The following is a 22,927-nucleotide window of genomic DNA, read 5'->3' on the forward strand; positions in this document are numbered from 1 at the left end:
TGGTAGAGTTGGTTCCTTCTGAGGGCTTAGAGGGAAGGATCTGTTCCAGACATTTCTCACCGACTGGTGGATGGTGGTCTTCATGTTCACCTGTCCTTTTCCTTATACCTTCATATTGTCTTCCCTCTGTCTTCTGATTTTCCCTTTTCATAAAGATATCAGTCATACTGGATTAAGGTTCACACTAAGGTTCAGTTCATTTTAACTTGATTACTTCTATAATAATTATATCTCCAAATAAGGTCACATTCTGAGGTAATAGCAGGTTAGGATTTGAACACATGAATTTTGGAAGGCACAATTCAACCCCTAACAGATTCTCAAGATGAGTAAGAGGAGCTATTTCTACCGCACACAAAGCCCTAACAATTCTGATTGGCTTGGTTTTAGGTTGGCTCCTCACACATTTCTTTCAAATGGACATGTGCCCATCTTTCTTCCCCTCCCTGCCCCATTTCCTAAGGAAGTATCTTGTCTTGTGAGAGAAGAAAACGTGTGATATCTTCCAGGTGGTATTGGGGCAAAGTAGTAACCACTGCTCTTGTATAATGTTTTAATAACCTAGGTAATAAATATTTATACGCTATTAGAGAAAGCTTTATCCCCCCTCCCTACGTCCACTACACATATATGAGAGCTGAAAATAATATTCCTTGTATGGTTTAAGAACAAAGAATAAAATTTATATGCAATAGCCATGGGATGGATTCATTTGCATAAAATGGCATTCTCTGCAGTTTCAATTTCATGCAAAGAATTCAAAGAGTTCCAAGATGCTAATCTACAGAGCCCTGCTTATTTGATGTGCAGTGGAGGAGTCATGGATTCAGGCTTAGTTCCCAATCTAAAAAGATTTAAAGAAAGTAGTATTTTCAGTTGTAAGTCTCAAAAGTTCACCATATTCTAGATTTACATCAAACAGAAGACATAAATTCAGCTTTCTTTGGATTATATAGACCCACACTCAAAGCTGATGTTAAACTGAGCTTTTCTAGAGATTCCAGTGCACATTTTAAATGACTTGGCCATGAGTAATTATTTATTAAGGAGTATTGGGAAGTTTCACAAATAAGTCAGATGTCCAAACAGGGTCTATATGCCTGTGTTTATTCATCTCCACTCTTCTTATATCAGACAAGTAGAAATCCAGATTCAGAATTCAAACTTTTCCCATATTCTCACAAGAATTCCAATGACTTCAGGTATATTTTTGGATTTTGTACATACAATGAAAAGTCAGGGATTACTGGGAACCCAGAGAAGGGCATATTGCTAGTTACTAAGCCTCTTTCCTCCTACTCTCTTTTCATGCTTTCTCCTTTCTGTATTCTTTCCACCCTATACCCTTCCTCAAGGCACACCATCCCCAAAGCAGCAATGCCAATTCCTTCTCTCAGTTCATGCATAACATGGAATGCAGCATATCGAATTATTTCCTCCAGTAAATGTGGTGCTTTCCCTTACACAATCAGGAAAATAAACCTTTCTCTATTCCATTCCACACTGGCCATGTGTAACTCACTTAACCTCTTATAGGAATACAGTGAAAGGCACCCTAGATGATGAATTTGGATATACTATAATCAGCCATGATTTCCATTCTCTGAGCAGCCCCTTCTCAATCACAGAAAGCTAAAGTTTATCTGAGTGGGAAGACAGAAAAGATAATACCAGACAATCTCAACTTGAAGGAAGCAGAAATAGGAAAATGGATTCCTGCATCCTGGATATTTTCCTGGCCCAAACCAGCCCTTTAACTGGGAAACTTCAAACTTGAGCAGGTCGGAGGCAGATATGGATGGTACATTTGGGTCCTGGGGCTTCCTACATTTATCATGCAATAAAATGACTCCATACTTTATATGATTAAGCGTTTAGACCTTGCTTATCATGTTATGATGGAGTTTTATATGAATATGAAATTATTTTCAAAGCCCTTTAATACGTCATCTTATAGCACTCTCAAAATAATGCCCCGTTTAACATTGAAACAACAACAATAACAAAACAGACACTTTTGAAAAAAGTAAAGTTCTTAACAAATTAATAACAAGAGTTGGGACTCCTACCAGTTCTTCTGATGACAACTACACTGGTTTTTCCTGGACAGCATGTTTCCTTCCCCAGGAGACTTCATCAAGACTAGATAACAGGAACTTATTTTTCCTCCAAAACAGTTATTTGGACTGATACTCAGTTAATTATCTCATGTTTATCCTGGCCTGTATCCATATGTTTTAGGAACTGTGTGGGCCTGTGCCTTCCTATTGGTGGCCTCTAACTGCAAGCTGGATCTAAACCTGGCAGTTTGGTGAATTCAAACAGGCAAGCAGTCACTTCAGTTAAATAAATAGGATGAGTAGTTTTTAAATCATATCCAATTTCTCCTGAGTGAAATTGTCACTCTGTACTGGGATAAAGAATCTTGCAATAACAACAAAGTTGAAAGTGGGGGAAAACTGGTTCTGTATGATTCTCTGGTGAAGGTGTGTAATAATAATTAGAAGAAGAACAATAGCATCAATTTCTATTTATTGAGTGCCTATTATATTCCAGGTACTGCACAAAACACATCATATAATTTAATCTTGATTAGAAACAATTCTGTAATCTAATCTTGTCTTTTTCATTATAAATGAAGAATTGTGTGTTGATGACAAAATATCCAATGTCTCAAAACAAAAACTCTAGGCATTGATGCCTACTCTCTGACCTGATGAGCAGATGTGAACAATTATAACTCAGCCTCCAAGCACTGCTGTCAAGAACCACAAGAAATTACCATAATACTTGATTTAGTATTTGCTTCTTAAGCATTATTTGTTTTCTCCATTTATCTACCCTGCGTGTATAAGTTAATGTTCATTATCTGGTGCTCTGTATTGGCTACTTCTCATATGACAGAAAATATTCATATGCCTTAAAAGAAAAACCCTGTTCATAGCCAGGAGCAAGTTCCACCATGAGGATCCAGTCTGATTTGTTTATATTTATCATCACTGCTTTCTTTCTGCTTTCACAAGCAACTTCAACCTGTCTTCTAGATAAGTAAGGATATTGGAATAGTTTTGGTCTTAAGATACCTGTAGCATCAATTTTTAAAAATTTTATTTATTTATTCATGAGATACATTGAGAGAGTCAGAGACACAGGCAGAGAGAGAAGCAGGCTCCATGCAGGGATCCTGATGTGGGACTTAGTCCCGGGACTCCAGGATCATGCCCTGGGCTGAAGGCAGACGCCCAACTGCTAAGCCACCCAGGCATCCCTGTAACATTATTTTTTGATGAGGACTTTTATATTTAATCCCAAAGCCATGTAGTCTGTTGGTATTTTCAGATGGAGGATTTGGTAACCAGAACAAAAAGAGTAGCCATCTACTGGTAGATTGCATGTTGGCATTTTGATCATAGGCATCCTGGGTTTAAGTCTCCCTTCTACCATTTAAGAACTATGTGATCTTAAATGTTTTACCTGTCTTTTCTAAGCTTTAATTATCTTATCTTTATTTTTTTCAAAGATTTTATTTATTTATTTGAGGGAGAGAGAGAGAGAGAGAGAGAGAGAGAGAGAGAGGCAGAGGCAGGGGGAAGCAGGCTCCCAGGGAGCCTGATACGGGACTTGATCCTGGGACCCTGGGATCACGACCTGAGCTAAAGGCAGTCACTTAACCAACTGAGCTACCCAAGGACCCCTAATTTTTTCATCCTTAAAATGAAGATAATAACAGTGTCTTCCTCATAGGGGTAGTGTGGGGGCTTAGGGAGATAAGGCACAACAATGTATTGTCATACTGCTTGGCACATATCAAGACCTCAATAAATACTGTTAATTGTGAAGGCAACTCTTCCTTTAGTCACTCCTTGGATATGCAACTTTGGTCAAGTCATGCAATGTTTTAACCTCTGTTTCTATATGGAAGAAGACTAGATGAGATGTTTCCTAAAATATTTTTTCAGCTCTGACTCTCTAAGAATTAAAATCATTCTGCATATTCATAGCACATAGTATTCACCAAACACTCTATATGTTCCTCTACATATTTCAGCAGTGTGGTTAGTTTGGGATGTCATAACTAGTTTGGGTCAATGGAAGTGTGAGTGCAAACGATGTGTAATTAACGATCAATATGTGGCCTGAGAGGCATGCATGAAAAACATAGAAGAGGCTGAGAAACCTCATATGGCATTATTTTATGTGTAGCTCCAGGATTTTTTGGCACTTACTCAATGCCACTCTCTTTCTTATTAGCTTGGTTCCAGGTTTATTTCACTATATACCTAAGATGGTTCTTACTCTTAAGTCAGAAATTCTTCAATCTGTTTTTATAACACCTTACCATTTCTCCTGGTATTTCACTGGGCACTATAAAATTATTGAAGCATAATTAATTTTCTTATAACTACACTATTTATAAGAAGCAGAAATTTTCACATAGGAGGTAAAACAGAAATGCACACAATGTCTGGCAGCCCTACCTCACAAGATTATTGTGAAGACCAAAGTAGATACCAGAGATAGAAAAGTGAAGTGTTGTGCAGTAAGGTGAGGTGGACAATGTGATTGTGGAGTGAGAGGTGTATTGGAAAGGCACCAGAACCCATAAAAGAGTTTGAATATCTAATATAGGAGACCTGTATTTATAAAGAGAAGAAACGGGATCCCTGGGTGGCGCAGCGGTTTGGCGCCTGCCTTTGGCCCAGGGCGTGATCCTGGAGACCCAGGATCGAATCCCATGTCGGGCTCCCGGTGCATGGGGCCTGCTTCTCCCTCTGCCTGTGTCTCTGCCTCTCTCTCTCTCTGTGACTATCATAAATAAATAAAAAAATTAAAAAAAAAAAATAAAGAGAAGAAACACATGAAAGTCAACATGCAAATTATGGCCAGAGACTTACACAGGAAGTTTAATAAGAGGATTCCACAGAGTATGTCTCATTTCCATATTTTGTTTCTTTAAAAAGAAAAAGGTACTAAACTTAATATATCAAAAAAAGAAATAACATCTTCCTCCGAATAATTGAAATTATAAGAGCAGTAAGAATGGTGTTTTTAAGTGGCGGCATACTTACACATCTCTGGATAAATTAGGGAAACTAGAATTCTTTGAGTTTGCAACCCTATTTTCTTAACTAAGAAATAACATTGGTTGACATACATCAATGCCATTTTATTAATAATGATTGATTTAAATGCGAATTTGAAAAGTAAATAAGTATCAGTGATTCAGCTCTCCTTGTCATTTATCAAGATGGATTTATCCAAGACATTTGTGATTTGGATGCAATGTTGGAACACAGACCAATGCACCGTAACAAACAAGATAGATGAAAATCTCAGAGGATGACTGTTGACCTAATCCAAACAAAATAACTCCTGGTTCCATTTGCTGTTGCCAAGTCTCAGTAGAGTGCTAAGAATAAATATAGCACAAGTACGGAAAGGGGTCTGCTTGGCTTTCTGTTTATGATTGTTCATGCAGACGAGTGGTAGAACTGTGAGCTGATCTCCACCAACTGCCTGGAAGTCAGCAAGTCATTGACGTCAATGCTCAAAATGAAGTATGCTGTGAAAGCAGTAGTCCTTCACTAGGTAGAAGAAAAAAGTAAACAGTGTGACCTAAAGAAGAGAATGAACCTGGAGGCAATGAATCAGGTCATTAAGGCAAGAATAATGCATCACTTCACTATACCAACAGTCATTATCCAGTGAGACCACACTTTGGACCCTGGTAGAGGGGGATTTCCTCAAAGGGTATCATATGGGAACTTCGTAGGAGATGTGAAAAGGCACTTAACAGTATCACATTCATATCAAAAGGAGCAATGACTCATGCACTCTCTGAGCCTTTGAGCTAGGTACATTGTGTAATTTATAGAAGACCCGTTTCTCCAAAGTTGGGCCAACAGTTGGTCATTTCATTTCATATTCAAGCTATGCATTGAATATAATTTTTAAAAGAGGCAAAAAATCTATGTTTAATAATTGTCAGTGACTCTACATTAGATGCAACTAACCACCAAATGGTGCCACAGCAATAATATTGAGTAGCTCTTTTGCTCCTCACCAATCAGTGAGGGGGTCACTACCAATAGGGAGAGAGAACAGGAGTGAGAAGTGTAAGACCTAGAGAATGGAAGGAGGGGGCAAAGCACCATGGGAATAAACAGTACTGAGAGTATGACACCTGCATTTCAGTAATTTGGTCTTCTGCTGGCCACAATTCCCTAACTGGAAGAGGAAAGATTTGCCAGCCAACTGAACTCTCCTCTCCCTCCCCCCACTCCAATCCTGAAGCATTTCACTTTCTTGGTTAGTACAATGTTGACTAGAGTGAGAGAGAAGACATCTTTGTCTGATTTTAAATGGAAAGACTTCAGTCTTTTATAAATATTAGCTGTGCACTTTTTCTTGGTGTCCTTTATCAGGTTGGGAAAGCGCACTTCTATTCCTAATTTTTTTAAGTATGTTTATCATGAAAGGGTATTGGATTTTATCAAAAGGTTTTGTTGCATCTATTCAAATGATCATTTGGGATTTTGTCCTTTATTTTATTAATATGACATATTACATTAATTGACTTTCAGATGTAAAGACCAAATTTGCATTAATCCCACTTGGTCAATGTGTATAATTCTTTTCATATGTTAATTGAATTTGGTTTACTAGTATTTTGTTGAGGACATGCATCCACATTTTAAGAGATACTGGCCCATAGTTTTCCTTTCTTTTGATACCTTTGGGTTTGGTATCAGCATAAAAGTGGTCTTATAGAATGAATTAAGAATTGCTCTCTTCTCGACAAACATTATATGTTCTCATTCATTTGGGGAATATAAATAATAGTGAAAGGGAATATAAGGGAAGGGAGAAGAAATGTGTGGGAAATATCAGAAAGGGAGAACGTAAAGACTGCTAACTCTGGGAAACGAACTAGGGGTGGTAGAAGGGGAGGAGGGTGGGGGGTGGGAGTGAATGGGTGACGGGCACTGGGGGTTATTCTGTATGTTAGTAAATTGAACACCAATAAAAAAATAAAAAATATAAAATGTCTCTTCTCTAGTATTTTTTGGAAGAGTTTATGAAGAATTGGTATTCATTCTTTATTTTTTTTTATTTTTTTTATTTTTTATTTTTTTTATTTTTATTTTTTTTTTTGGTATTCATTCTTTAAATGTTTGGTAGCATTCACCAATAAAATTGTCTAGGCCTGGACTTTTCTTTGTCCATAGTTTTTTCATTACTAATTAAATTTATTTTCTTATTATAGGTCTATTTAGATTTTGTATTTCTTATTGAGTGAGTTTTGGTAGTTTGTGTTTTTATAAGAACTTTTTCATTTAATCCAAGTTACCTAATTTATTGGCATATAATTGTTCATATTATTTCTTTTTAATTCTTTTTTTTTTTTATTTCTGTAAGGTTGTAGTCATGTCCCCACTTTCCTTCCTGATTTTAATAAGTTAAATCCTCTTTTCTTCCTTGGCAATCTAGCCTAAGTTTGGCAAATATTGTTGATTTTTCAAAAAAGCAGTTTTGATTTCATTGATTTTTCTGTATTTTTTCTTATTCTCCATTTCATTAACTTCTTCTATAATCTTTGTTACAGCATCAAAATGAGAAGGAAAGCATAAGCTATCTTTTTCAAAATCCAGTCTTATGAATGAAAATAAGCAAAATCCCAAACTCATGCTATAGGAAGTTAATTATTGCTTTAAACTATCCTTAGGGACATCTGGGTGGCTCAACAGTTGAGTATCTGCCTTCGGCTCAGGTCGTGATTCTGGGGTTCGGGATCGAGTCCCACATGGGGCTCCTGCAAAGAGCCTGCTTCTCCCTCTGCTTGTCTCTGCCTCTCTCTCTCTCTCTCTGTCTCTCTCTCTGTATCTCTCATGAATAAATAAATAAATCTTTAAATAAATATAAACTATCCTTAGACTCTCAAGTTCAATTACCCACTGCAGAAGTTGTTTTATGTGTACCTTTCTGTGGGGCTACATCTCGATAAACCCAGCATAAACTGAAAATATCGTAAGTTGAAACTGCATTTAATAAACCTAGACCACCAAACATTGTAACTTAGCCTAGCCTACATTAAATATGCTCAAAACACTTAAATTAGTATACAGTTGGGCGAAATCATCTAACACAATGTTTATTAAAATAAAGTATCAAATATCATATAATTTATTGAATACTGTACTGAAAATGAAAAACAGAATGGTTGCATAGGTACAGAATGGACATAAATTTATAAGTTTTTTACCTTCCTGATTGCATGGCTAACTGGAAGCTATGGCTTACTGCTGTTACCCAATATCATGAGAATATCTTACCACTAATATTAGGCCAGAAAAAGATCTAAATTCAAAATTCAAAATACAGTTTCTATTGAATGTATATTGCTTTCATACCACCATAAAGTTAAAACATTGTAAGTCAAACCATTGTAAGTCAGGAACCATCTGTACAGGAATCTGGAATCCAAAGTCTGGGATGAAGATTTAAAAAAATGTCATCAAAAAACCCCAACCCAAACCAAACCAAACAAAAATGTCACCCCCTGACAGCACTCCTCATCAAAATCACCACATAATAAAATCAAGTAGTCTTCTTCAGGGGTAACTTCTACCCTTTCACTCTCCCTAAAGTGTGTTTGTAAATGCTTCACTAATCAGCCAAAGGTGAATCCCATATAATCAAAGGACTAGAGCAATTGTTCACAAACTTACCAGCACCAATATAACTTTTCAAAATGTATTTTACCTGCAATCCCCATGTCAGTGGAGTCTTTAAAAAAAAGATTTTGTTTACCAAAAAAGGTACATATTTATTTAGCAATAAACAGTTTATTCTGCCCATATTATTACTATCTTTTGTCAATGTAGATTGCAAATGATTTACTAGCAGCAAACTTTATGGGTATTATGAAATCACATAAATTGCCATAAGAACTGAAAAACTATTAACAAACAAGAACAACTAAGAATCCAGTCCCTTAGAACACAGAACTCTTGGTTGCTTAATATTGGCCGTCATTGTGGCAGGATTCAACACATTTAAGTCAAACACTAAAACCATAGGACTTGTGCTCTGAGAGTTGCATTTGGTTCAGTACTCTTGTACTAGTTATTTCTTTGATGTTGTCAATGGCCAAACTAAGCTGGAATCATATTAACTTGGTCTTAGTAATATGGCAAACACATAATTTAGAACCTTTGGTCAGTTCCATGGTTCCCAAACTATGTGCCAAGGCACCCCAGAATATTGCAACAAATTCACAAGAGCACTGAGAGACATTTTCAATTTTCTAGGGAAACAGCAATTTCTCTCAGATACTACAAAAACTCTCAAGTTGTGTGGATATATTTAATAAACAGAACTATTAGAAATTTCTTTTGGCCTAGGAATACTATGAAAAATTACCAAATCACTGTGATCTGGAGAAGTTTTGCAACCTCTGGATTATCTATTTTAGTTTTCCCTCCCATCCTTATTAAGGATAGTTATCCTTATGAGTTTCATTAGCCTTTTTTAAATAGAAATATTAAAAAGAGCTCTAAGGACCTTTTTGGCATCATGAGCCTCAAGTTGGTAACTGATAGACTATAATGTCTCTAAAATCACATCAACATAACAAAAGTGTGTAGTATTGATAAGATAATTCTTTATCATGATACCACAATAGCATATAATACTTCCTGCACTCGATCACCTCCCGACCACACAACCCGCCAAAAATTGTCTAGAGGTAGATAATGAAGAAAGAGGACACATCTGGGGACATCATTCATTTAACAAAAATTTACTAAGCATATACTTAGGTGACATGTAAGTTGAGATCTCAATGAAGAGGGAGAGAATTACATAGGTAATTGGAGAAAGAGTTCTAGGTAGAGGATAGCAGCAGATGCAAAGGTGAGAGGCATTCCAGATATGAGTTTGCACTGCAAATTTGAGTCTTTTGAATTTGACTCTCAGATCTTGTTAGCATATAATACTAACTTTGTGAGCCTATATAACCAAGAGCCAAGTAAGTCCAGGCATACCTCAGTGACTTGAGCAAGATACAAACACTCCATTAGGTCTAGTAAAAAGAGCCTTTCCTTCCCACCTACCTCCCTCTCTTCCTTCTTTCCTATCTACACAAATGTTATCAAAATCCACTATTTTTGGTCTTATTGTACAGCAGTAAATAAAACACATGTGACCCCAGCCAGCTTGAAATTTACAGACTAGCAAACTAGAGTCTTTTGTAAACAAAAATTTCTGAGAGTGATAAGTATCATACGTTTGTTCAGTGAACCTGGCCCAAATGAAAAGATAAATGTTTGATCAATGAATCAATGTTTGAATGAATGAACAAATGAAGAGATGGATTGACTGACCTTTAAGATTTTATAACTCTGAGATTCTTACCATAGCAGGATAATTAGAATTTTTTTTTTCGGATTCCCATTTTCTATTCCTATATTGGTGTGAGTGAAAAATGTTGAGAAAGAATTAGGCTAAATCTGCCAGTCATAAAACTTCATAAGAAAATCAATTAAGTAGCTCAAAATCATTTCTGTAGTTTCAGAAAAAAAAAGAAGCAGCTGCCTGATGATATTTTTAATTGAATTCAGAAGCTATTACCTACAAGAACCTTTAATTTATTCTTACCCAGTCAATCGAAAACAATTTAAGCAAAGCAGAATCTGTTTTCTTCTAAGTTGCAACTGAGCTGAGAGCTGTCATGCCAAGTTTCACCCAGTGTGAATTTCAGCAGCTGAATGATAAACACCAGTAAAAGAAGCCCTTTTCTAGAAAGCCAGCAAGACTGCTTTAGCCAAGTTTATGCTACTAGGCAACAACCTAAGAAAACCAATATTCTGTTGCTAATTATCCATCTAAAAGGCTAGAGAGGAAATTATAGAAATAAGCAATCTCCTTAATAATTCCCCCATTACCCAGTCCTGAATCATCTCTTATCCATGAAAGGTTGAACACAGAAGTTTCAGAGAATCCCAATTCTCATTAAAATAGAGAAAGAGATTGCTTCCCTTAAGGAATGGGCTTAACATTCTGTGCAGAGGCCTTACCCCAATATAGTAATTTACAAATGTAGTAGGTGAAAGTGATAGACAGGATAAGTTTCTGGATGCTGAAAGGGTGGAAGCTGCAAACCCCAAATTGATGTCAGTTCTGTCAGCCACATTGCAACCTGACTTCTCTTGGTTCATCCATTCACTCATTACATGTGAACAAGACAGAAAAGCTTACAGTGTAATATGGAGGTCAGATGAGAAACAGGTAAACAAACAAGATCATAAAGATAAATGTGCCTTGAAGAAGACATCCAACATGATATGATAGAGAAGAACTTGAGAAACCTCATTTAACAAGTTGGTTAAGAAAGACCTTTCAGAGTATTCTTCTAGCCTAAGGTTTTATACATGTTGCAACTGTTCTCTGTGTTCTTAAATTGGCTCTAACTGTTCTCCTGTCACATTAACATCACATTAATGATGCTTACTCTCTCTTCCAGTCAACTCAGGATGAGTCTGTGGAAAGGAAGAGAAAGGAAGGGAATGTGGAAATTCTTAACACAGTGGTTGAAATAAGCCAACATAAGAATATCAGGAGAAAACTCATTTCTTCCTTTATGATGAAGGCACAGGCAAATTCCTTAGGAAGGCTAAAAAAGCAAGAATATTAAAGAAATAGTTGAAAAATTAGATTTCAAAAAAAATTCAAAGCTGTTGCTCTGAGAAAGACACCATTTAAGAAAGAAAAAGGCAGACTATAGATTGGGAAAAAATATCTAATATATATCCAAAATACTATTTGTGTGCATACCTAATATTATGTGTATATATACAAAGGTGTATGTATATATTTACATATAGGACACGTGTGTATCACATTTCATATTTATCTAAAAAGGACACATATAGAACATATAAATAACTCTTTGATATCAATAAGAGGATAAACAATCCAATTTTTAAATGAACAAAAGGTTTTTTTTTGAACAAAAGGTTTTAATAGCAACTTCACAAAGGGAGTACATAAATGGCCAATAAAACACGAAAACATGGTCAACATCATTAGTCATCAGAGAAGTACAAATTAAAACTACAATGAGACACCCTTTCACACCCACTAGAATGGCTAAGATAAAAGCATAATCATACCAAGTGTTGGTGATGATGGGAAACAAGTGGAACACTCTTACACTGCTGGTGTATATACAAATTTGTATATAATGTTCATAAAAGCTTTGTTCATAAGTGTTATAAACAGAAATATACTGCCCATCATAGGTGAATGGATAAATAAGTTGTTTTATATTCATAAAGTGGAATACTATTCAGCAATAAAATGAACCACTAATACATTAAACAATATGAATGAATCTCAGAAATATGTTGAACAAAATAAGCCAGATATAAAATTACATGCTGTGTGAAAATATTTATATGAGATTCTAGAAAAAAGTAAATATAATCTATAGTGATAAAAAGCAGATCAGTGGCTGCCTAAAGCTGGGGTTCAGAATGGATTGACATTTAGAGGGCATGAGTAAAATTTTGGAGGTGATGGAAATGTTCTACAATATGATAGTGACTAAGGGGGTGGTTACAGAGATATATGTATACATTTGTCAAAACTCTCAAGATATACACATAAAAGGATCACATTTTATTGTATGTAAAATAATAATAATGTTGATTTTAACACAATAAAGCTGATTTTTAAAAACTAGCTTCTTTCAGAAAGTGGTTTTAATGCTTGCTCATAATACTGGTATAGATGTGTCATTCACTGGATCAATTCACAAAATTTGAGATTGGAAAAGTAGGCAGACATGGAGCCAATATAACCATAGCCCCAAATATTCACTGATCTGGTTTTACTAAATTTGCTATACCAGTCTTGAAAGAAGTTCTGTAAAGAAAATGTCACTCTGGTTCAGTAGATTGTAGAGAAACTGAATGTTCTATCCATAGATTCATATTATACATTACTATAAATTTGGTTCTGAAAGTCCTATAAGGAATATCTAGTGGAACATAGTTTGGGAAATGCTAGATTAGTTTAGAGATATCAATCTGGAGGGTAGAGTCTTTAAGTTTTTAATCATCAATATCTGTTTTAAATCTCAAAAAAGGTGACTTAGGATGTGGTATTTTTCACATGTATTTGAGTATGATACTCATGTTGTAAAATTGGTGTTCCATTCTATTCTCTTACAAAAAATAGTTTTTTAGGGTTCTTCCAAAGAGCTTGGTCCTGGACTTTATCCTTATAAACAACTTGGGGAAATGGCAAACACTGGATTGTTGAATTTTCAGATGACACAAACTATGTTTTTTAATGATAGTCATTATTATAGAATTTGGATCTAATAAGATCTTGGATAGGGAAGACTGATGAGATTTTAAAAACTACTGGGTTTGAAAAATCAATTAGTTTAGCCTCTATGTTTTCTGGGGGACAGAGGAGAGCAGGCTTTGGAGTTTTAGTTGGCCATAAACTCAACCAAAAGTATAATGTTGAGGCAGTAAATAATCAATTCAACCCTAGTCTACACAATTAAAAGGATGGTGTCAAGAAAAATAAGAAGAGAACTTCTACAGGTAAGTACCATTGTCGATCTAAAAGGTGGAGAAAGGTCTGAGAATAATGCCAAAGGAATAGTGTCCAAAGTCTGGGGAAAAGAACACACAGGCATAATGGTATTCACTTTCAAATATGTGAGGAAATTCCATGGCCTATCAACTCAGGCATCTTGACTGCTACCTTCTAGAACTCTTATTTATTTTTAAAGATTTAATGTGTTTGTTCATGAGAGACAGAGAGAGAGGCAGAGACACAGGCAGAGGGAGGAGAAGCAGGCTTCATGCAGGAGCCTGATGTGGGACTCGATCCCAGAACTGCAGGATCACGTCCTGAGCTGAAGGCAGACGCTCAACCTCTGAGCCACCCAGGCATCCCTAGACCTCTTAAAGTTTCTAATTGTACCTAACTAGGACTATTTTAATTACAATGGAAATTTGTTCACAAAATCCATAGAACATGGGAAGACCAGGTTCAGAAAGGATGGAGGGAACTCTGGGACAGTGTGCCTAGAAGCACAGTAGGGATCCCACACAGGAGAAATCTGGTCCCTACACCCGTCTCTATCATTAATGATGGACCACGAGCATCTGCCCTAGATGCTTTTTGAGCACTAGCTCAAGACTCAACACCCATTAAGCAGCAAAAAAAGTTGGACCAAAATCATGTGGCTGGCCCTGGCTGGGTTTATTCTGAGTTCTTCCAAAACCATAACTAGCAGTAATAGGATGGTTGTTGACCTGGGACCCTGTAAAGATGTCTTTGCATGAAGAAGGAGTTTGTACTAAATAAACTCTTATCAAAGATTTTTTTCCTCAATGTAGGAAAGGCAACAATTACTCAGGCTCACCAGTGAGAACTTGAAAATCAATAATGGAATCAAATGTTTAAAAATTAAATTAAATTAATATTAGGCAAACAAGAGTATTTTAGGTGTGGAATGCACCTTAGAGGTTATCTACAACAACAATTAATCTTTATCAACATGGAAACTGGGACCTAGAGTAACCAAATGAGTTTTTTTCACAGACTCTCAGTATTGTAGGAGCCAATAGCAGACTGCCCCTAGGGGCCACTTTGGTGTGAAGATTATTTTAAGTTAAAAGCAAGCAAAATCCAGCAGACTCAGAAAAAGCTCTTTCCACAACTGCCTAAAGGAATTTCAGTAGAGGAACTGCTCCAAAAAGAGAGCTATCACCATAGGTAACGACATTATGACATGAACTAGGTATGGTAGGCAGGGAAGAACCTAGCAAGACCTGTCTGATGGAAGTCATCTTGGTCCCACTGTTTCTGTGTGGCCCAACAAACCTTTGTTTACTAAACATGTACTTTTTTGTCTTTTTGTGAATTGCATTCCTTCCCTTTGAAGTCCCAGACCCCTACCCAAAACTTCCCCTTCCCCCTCCTCCCATCCTTGGTTTGGAGTAACATACATACCTCATTTTGCCTGTCTTTGGAATTTTTAGGTCCATGTGGATTCTCTGTTTGTACAAAATTAAATTAGATTTTTTTTCCTGTTAATCTGACTCATGTCAACTTGATTCTTACTACAGCTAGAAGAACGTCAAATAGCAGAGTAAATTTTTCTCCCTGACAGTATCAAAGGAATCACAGAATCCAGGATCTCCATGCCTTCAACTCATCCTTATCTATTATAAAATACTGTTTCCTTTTTCAACTGAACAATTTCACTTACTGATATAAATACCTTGAGATCCCTGTTTCTATATATTGTTGTTAAAAGAATTAGTGTGAACACAGGAAGTATGATCATTAGGAATGGGGGAGGAAATTAAAGTGGGAGGTGGAGACAAGATAAAATATCCATTCAAATCTAACTGAATGTTTATTGGTTTTTTTTCTCCTGATATGACCTCTAATTTACCAATATGTCCTTGGTTTCGAGGCAAACCTTTTCTCGTAATTAAAGTTTGGGTGTTTAAGGAAAAACAATGCCTTTGATTATTAGTAAGACCTTAGGAAAATGCCACTGTGAAGGCAAATTATTTTTCATCTGCTTAGTAAACTTTTTGATTGATGAAAAATCAATACTACACCAATTCTTCTTTCAGGTGTTGTGTGTCTGATATGTCTCCTATGTCATCTGGAAACAGCAGTTTAAATACTACTTTAATGAGAAAAATCACCTATGGCCAGTCTGGTACTGCCTTGAATGGATTTGTGGCTGATAAGTGACTGATAAGATGTTTGTTTGAAACATTCTAGAAGGACAAATCCATTATTTGTTGCCACTTTTTCCAAGGTCCAGGGAGAAATTAGCTTTAATTATTCTTTTGGTTGCCCGAAGACAGCAAATCCTTCTTTCTTGAGAGAGGACAAGCACTACTAGACACTTATTTTGCCCAATTCTTTCATAAATCAAAATATTGAAACTAGTGGATTAAACCATTAGACAGCATTCTCTGAAAGACAGAGTACATTATATTAATTCTTTCTTCTTATTGTAAAGGCAGAAAAAATATAAGGATTTCCTTAAATGTTGTGTCAAAATATCAAGATAAAACATGGAAACTTCAGTCACTCAGATTTTTCATGATTCTAATCTAATAATTCTCTGGTCTCCCACTTTCTTTCAAACTGATGTAGGGTATATATTCTCTAAGTGCTCCCACCCTGAAACATAGTCTCCTTTATCAGTCAGGGATGTAGCATAACCCAGAAGCACTTTTTAAAAGAAAATCAAAAGAAAAAGAAGAAAGGACATTAATGGACAGGGAAAAAGAGGCTACACAAAAATTGAAGCACCTCATCACTATTACAATTCTCTCTATACGATTGCTGGGTTCATTTCCTTTTTCCTTTTTTTTTTTAAGATTTTATTTATTTAGTTGAGAGAGAGAGAGAGAAAGACAGAAAAGCTCGAGGGAGCACGAGCAGAGAGGGGCAGAGGATGAGCAAGAGGGACAAGGAGACTATTCGCTGAGCATGGAGCCCCACATGGGGCTCGATTTCACAACACTGAGATCATGACCTGAGCCGAAACCAAGAGTTGGACACTTAACCGATGGAGTCACTCAGGCATCCCTGGGTTCATTTTCTTTTCTTTTCTTTTTAATATTGTATTTATTTATTCATGAGAGAGGCAGAGACATAGACAGAGGGAGAAGCAGGCTCCATGCAGGGAGCCTGACGTGGGACTCGATCCTAGGACTCCAGGATCATGCCCCGGGCCGAAGGCAGGCAGTAAACCCTCTGAGCCACTCAGGGATCCCTGGGTTCATTTTCTAATAGCAACTCCACAGTTCTCTCTTTTGATGCTTAGCATCTCTAGTGGAGACACCTCTTCTACTCAGACTCTGAATGCTAACCATTTGGCTGATTCTAGGCATTGTTAGTGACAGTCGGTTTACAACCCCATAATACCACAGGTCAGAAGGCCCATCACGGCTGCTTTATAGCTAGCTTAGTTTTCTTAGAGCAACGCTTACACTGGGCAAGTTTCCATCCAGACTTCTAAGCAACCAACTTCTTCCTCATTTGAATTTCACCATTAATTCACCTTGCAGTGTTGGTCATGACATCTCCCTTTACATCCTTGATGTTTCCAGAGGAAATGCCCATACTGAGCTAACTCTGGGAACCATCTGGGAGAAACTATTTCATAACCCTTTCCAAAATAACATCATGGCAGGCTTCCTAATTCACAGCCACAACATCCTGTGGAATCAGCAAAACTGTTTAAAAATCCAACAACCAATTTGAATCAGAACAATTCCATGGGGGCTTAGGGCAGCAAAGCTTTTATTCCTAGAATCTAGAACAGTGGTATTCTTATATCACGATCCAGACTGATTTGAAACAAGTTTGGCACCACTCCCTACCGCCCACCAAATCTCACATAACACAAGTATGCTTTTTTTCCTCTATTCTATTGCATTTTCATTCTAGTTGTGACCCATTAAACTGATTGCATGATCCACTAATTGGTCACGACCCATAATCTAAAAAGCACTAATGCAGAATATGGAGAATTTCTCTCTTAACCTGGGGTCATTTCAAATGTCCATGTTTTTAAGGATTCAAAAGCAGTGCTGTACATTAGAGCCACCTGAGACACTAGAAAAATAAAGGTGGCTTGGTCCCCTGGCTAGAGAGTCTGATTCAACTGGTAGCAAGCAGCACTCATTTGTAAAACCTCTAAGTAACCTCTAAGTAACCTCTAAGTAATTCTAACGTGTGGCCAGGATTAGGAACCACTGCTCTGGTATAGGGCAACTAAAAAGAAAACCTACAAGATCCTTTATTGCAGTCCAGTTGTCCAAAGAATCTTTCCTTGTGAAGTTATTTTACATAATACAAATTCGTCACTCCATAGGTTGTTTATCAGTTTGCTGCATTCAGTACAGGATGATCTTTAAAGCACCTTACAATCTCTGTTTTTCCACTTGAGCAGCAGAATTTCTAAAGGCCGGGAGGCCTAAGCACTTGGCCTCTTGCCTTGGACACAATGTTGAGGCAGGCCCCAGTTATTACAGAGCTGCCTCTGGTCTTTGTGACCTTTCCCCTAGTTAGCTTTATTTCCATGAACAGAAACTAGATGTCTGAGAGCTGACACATGGAAAGTGCTGTTCCACAGCAGTGACCTTTCACCTACTAAACTTCCCCTTGTTGACTCCACCACCAGTCCAGCCAGAACAGCCCAGGCTGTGGGTGTGGGGCTGACCTTTTACCCACTTAGCCAGGGAGAGGCCCAACATCTGCTAGCTTTTACAGGATGGGCTGTATTTCTTCCTTCCAACACAATGTTGATGAAAACTGCGTGTTGAAGAATTGCTTAATTTTTATTTTTAAACAGGAAGTGTTAAAGATGAATTAGGGCTGCAGAGTAAGAAAACAATCCTTTCGTTCCAATGTACAGTGCATTTTGAGGTGCCTCTTCTTGCAAGAGACGGTGGGAGTACCCTTCTGTAAAAAGGCTGAAAGAAAGAACACAGAAGGGGAGTCCTGCACCTTTGTTCTTTGGACTCAGTGCGGTCTAGCAAAACACAGCCAGGCCCCTTTCTTCAAGCAAAGCATAAACATGTCATCCAAACTCAGTATTGTCAGATGTTCACATTTATTTTTCAAAAGACTGGGAGCCCCGGTGGCCCAGCAGTTTAGCGCCGCCTTCAGCCCAGGGTGTGATCCTGGAATCCCGGGATTGAGTCCCATGTCAGGCTCCCTGCATGGAGCCTGCTTCTCCCTCTGCCTGTGTCTCTGCCTCTCTCTCTGTGTCTGTCATAAATAAATAAATAAATAAAATCTTAAAAAAAAAAAAAAAGACTGAAAAGAAAAAGGAATGTGTGTCTGTGTGATTACTGTTAAAGCTAGTGTAGTTTTCTTTCTGGCAAAGTCTAACTGATGCTCTACATATGAAGGACATAAAAAAAAAAAAAAATTCAACGTCCTGGAAGAGACAAGCTGTTTAGTTTCTAGCGTCTTTTCAGTTTGATTTTGAACTCAGTTTTACACAGTCGCCTGGTTTGGACCAGGAGGAACAGGCATTCTTAGTTCTAAAGAGTCAGAAAAAATGTAAAATGTAAAAAAATCTGAGATTTCCCAAGCACAGAAGAGTGTGGCAAAGATTCCTGTTTAAAGTAAGACTGAGAAAACTCAGGTTTCCTCCTAACTATGTGTCCTGGGTGACTTAATGACTCCCCTGCCTCAGTTGTTCATCTGCAGGGGAAAGTGTAGCACTAATGAAGGACTTTCATGCTTGCAGTTGACAGGTTCACCCAGGTGCAGATTTTCCAAGTGGAAAGGGCAGGGTGTAGGCAGAGGTTGCAGGCCAATACATGGAGGCTGCTTGGACTTCAAGCCCTGGAATAACAAGGGGTTGCATCTTCCAAATCTGATGCTCTGATTCACTGATCTCTAGAGCACTATGTTGAGAAGACTCCTGGGCCAAACCAGACCAAACAGGAAAGGATGTTATGATCTATTGTTGGTACTGTCGGCCACAGCTGGAGAGAGAAGTTGTTGCACAAGACGTAGTTAATCAAACTAGTATTTTCAAATAAACAAAATTTTAGGGTGACATCTGTTTGTCTATCCTTTTACTGGTAAGCACTGTTAACAAGAAAACCACAGGCCCAAAAATGGCATCACTTAGACTGAGTTCCCAAACTGGGGCTTAATACTGACCTAATTACAGTTTCAACCTTCCCAGAAATGCATTCTTAACCAGCCAGTCAGGAATTTCCCCCTCGGTGCCAATGACTCTGCCACTTGGGCCCTCTTCATCCTCACCCACCTTGTCAAAGAAGAATAGGTGATCTGCATGATAGGACCCCTTGCTCTTCCCTCTAAAGGAAAGTGACATCCCCTGGAACCATCCTTTTTGTTTGCTAGTAACTTTCTTGTCTCATTCTTTTTCCATAAAAGCCTTCCATTTTGTACAACTCTACTTGCTAGATGGGATGCCACTCTCATGAATTGCTTGATAAAGCTAAATAGATCTTCAAAATTTACTCAGCTGAATTTTGTGGGTTTTTTTTTAGCAGCATATAGACAACAATGCATTGCATATACTAACAGGCCAGTACTTATCTGGGCAAGAAGGAATGTGTGCATAACTGACTAAATTTTCTCATTTTCAAGTGGATTTTCAGTGGGATGTTGACGTAGTTTTGATCACTCCTGCACTGGGTTAAGCAAAGAAATCACAAAAGGAAGTGACCTCTAAAATTTGTCTTCCAGATGACCTGGTGCCTGATTTGTGTTCCTTTTATCTGGAATACCAGGAAAGCTTGTCTAAGGCAGTGAGTCAGTTCTATACAAACCAAGGCTGGACTTTAGTTTTAACTTTTAGTGTTTTGGTTTTCCAAATAAGAGATTCCTGTTTGGACACCATGTGGGGTGAGGGGCCAGGAGGGCATGAGGGTTAAAAGGAAAAGAAATGTCTTATTTGGTGATAATCTCAGGAAGTTTAGGCAATGATCAGCAATCAGGGAAAAGGAACAAGTCACAGGCATAGAAGTAAAGTTTCAGCTGACAGTAGTTCAATGTCAGTCCACAGAAGGCAATAGGCAGGGATGATAAGGGAGAGAAAGAGTCGATTATGGGCTCTTGAGGCCTGGAGACTCCTAACCTCTCAGTTTACCCAAGAGGGTTAGAATAGAAGGCAGGAGAGCCTTCTATTGTGGTGGTGATACAATTTCCTGTCCTGATTCTGCCTTCCAGTTCAGTCAAAAGCCTATTCCAAATGAGTATTTGCCAAATTTGTTTGCCTATTCTTTTGCTATATCTGTTGCTATTTCAACTTTTGAAATAACATCTTTTTTTTCTTACAATTAAGAAGTAACACAAGTTTTGTCGTTTAATATTTGGAAAAGCACAAAAAAAGCAAATGTAAATACTGATATATCTAGCCCACCCCCACCCCCCAATAACCACTATGGACATTCTGGGGTATTTTCTTTATATATATGTTTATGTATATGTCTGTGTACATAATATTAAAAATGTTTTCCACTAACATTTCTTATTATCCCATGACCCCTTCCCTCATTTGGGCAGCTGAACCATGCAAGATTCAAATGGAAGCCAAAATGACTTCTATTTTGGGAGATCTGCTTTATTGAGATATTATGATACATGTTTTCTTTATTTTCAGATCCATAAAAACCTATGTGTGGTTTCTATGACCCATCCACTAATCCCCTAAATTTTGTTTGAGCTGTTGTCAAGTTTTATTCAACTTTTATTCTCTTCTGCACCTGTAAACCAGAGAATCTCTTTTAGTTTGAGAAGTAATAGAGGGAACCTTGATGTGATTTATTGCATTTATTAACTATTTTCCAAATCCCTTCTAGGCCTAAGGCCTTTGAAATTCATTTTCTTCACCAAACCCCTAGGAACATTTCAAGGGTAGAATGGCTGCATGAGAAATGAGGCAGACAGGCCTAAATCAGCTTCTAGAGTTTTCTTCAGCCCAATATGTATAGTCATAACAAAGGGGCACTAAGGAGGATGGGATATGTGACTATGGCCTGGTATGTTTCAGGAATAGCAGAATGAAATTCTGTCCATGTACCCAAGAGCACACATTCAGAGAAAGAGAGAACCAGGCTTGAATAGGTCTTTTAGATGAGAATGAAGGATAATAGAGCTACAATTTGCATTAACCAACAATCTGGGAGCAGATTCAATGAGAAGCATCTCAATGGATGCTAGCATGATTGGATGACACTAAGCACTAGATGTCCACCTGTCTTGATACTTTGGGCCTATATGAACTACTGGGAACATAGATGCAGCCTTGGGGGAAAGAATCGTAAAATCTCATATTAACTAAAGACCTCAGAATAGACATTAATCTGATTTATAGGAAAACAAAAGAAAAGAAAACGTCAACACTTGCATATTTTGCCGTTATGGGCTGAAATTTATATACACTCTATATACATAGAATGACTTAACTAGGGTTGGTTCACTCAGTAAGTGAAAAAGAAAGTTAAGAGTTTTCTAAGAATATAATCACAGTATTGAACCATGGAATCAACATTAGGTAAGGGGAAAAGAGAAGAGAAGGCATGAAAAAAGGCAGAATGGAGTCTCAGTGAATTTGGGAGTTGAGTCAAACACTGTAGGAGCATAGGAGGTGGCCTACAGGGAATGACATGTTTGTTTTCCATATTTTGGATGTGGTGGTATTATTTGTGAAGCTGAGTTCTAGGTTTTAGTCATGAGAATGGATAGATATTGGTGAACCATGAATAGATATTGATAATTTGAAGAGATTGATGAACTGGGGTATGAAAGTATGGGTGGATCATTCACAGTGATGTTGAAATCAACAAGAATGATGACAGGAATCATACTTCCAAGGAAGTAGCCACGTACTCCATATAGGACAGCAGTAAAAGGTAGTTGATGGTATTGTCTTATGTCTTGTCTTCAGAGGTCCGTGATTTTAAAGGAGAATGGAGGAATAGTAATGTTTTGAATGCACAGAAGTAACAAACAAGATGTGGGAAGAGGATGACACCCATCTTGCCTTCAGGCCATGAAATACTTTGAGTTGAGAAGAAAAGCCATCTACAATTAAGAAGTCCTATGAGACATGGTGTCCTCAAGTTGTGATGAGAATATAAAAGGAATACTCAGAGAAGAAATTGGAGATGCAGGAAGTTTGAGGACAAACACTGAGTTCCAGAAGGCAAGATGGAAGTGTTTGGAAGAAAGGCAAAGAGAATGAGAGGCTAAATCAGATTGGGGGAATACACAAATCGGTCTGGAAAAGAAATTAGTCAAAGATAGATGAGTTGAGGGGAGGGAATGTCAGGTCATACCTGAGTTAAATCAGGACTTGAGACATGTGAGG

At 37.5% G+C, this 22,927-nt stretch overlaps 1 protein-coding gene and 1 long non-coding RNA gene across 4 annotated transcripts in view; one reads left to right on the forward strand and one right to left on the reverse strand.

Annotated features, from left to right (window-relative positions):
* The window catches only part of LOC140609019 (uncharacterized), a 47,192-nt gene extending 41,758 nt beyond the window's left edge, over window positions 1–5,434 (forward strand). The window contains exon 6 of the long non-coding RNA XR_012011029.1: window positions 5,249–5,434. This is a non-coding gene — a long non-coding RNA (uncharacterized lncRNA). The remainder of the gene's footprint in view (window positions 1–5,248) is intronic.
* Window positions 1–22,927, reverse strand: part of DYNC1I1 (dynein cytoplasmic 1 intermediate chain 1) — a 438,187-nt gene that overhangs the window by 408,514 nt on the left and 6,746 nt on the right. The window lies entirely within an intron of this gene.

Source organism: Canis lupus, chromosome 18, assembly GCF_048164855.1.
Source record: "Canis lupus baileyi chromosome 18, mCanLup2.hap1, whole genome shotgun sequence".
Taxonomy (NCBI): Eukaryota; Metazoa; Chordata; class Mammalia; order Carnivora; family Canidae; genus Canis; species Canis lupus.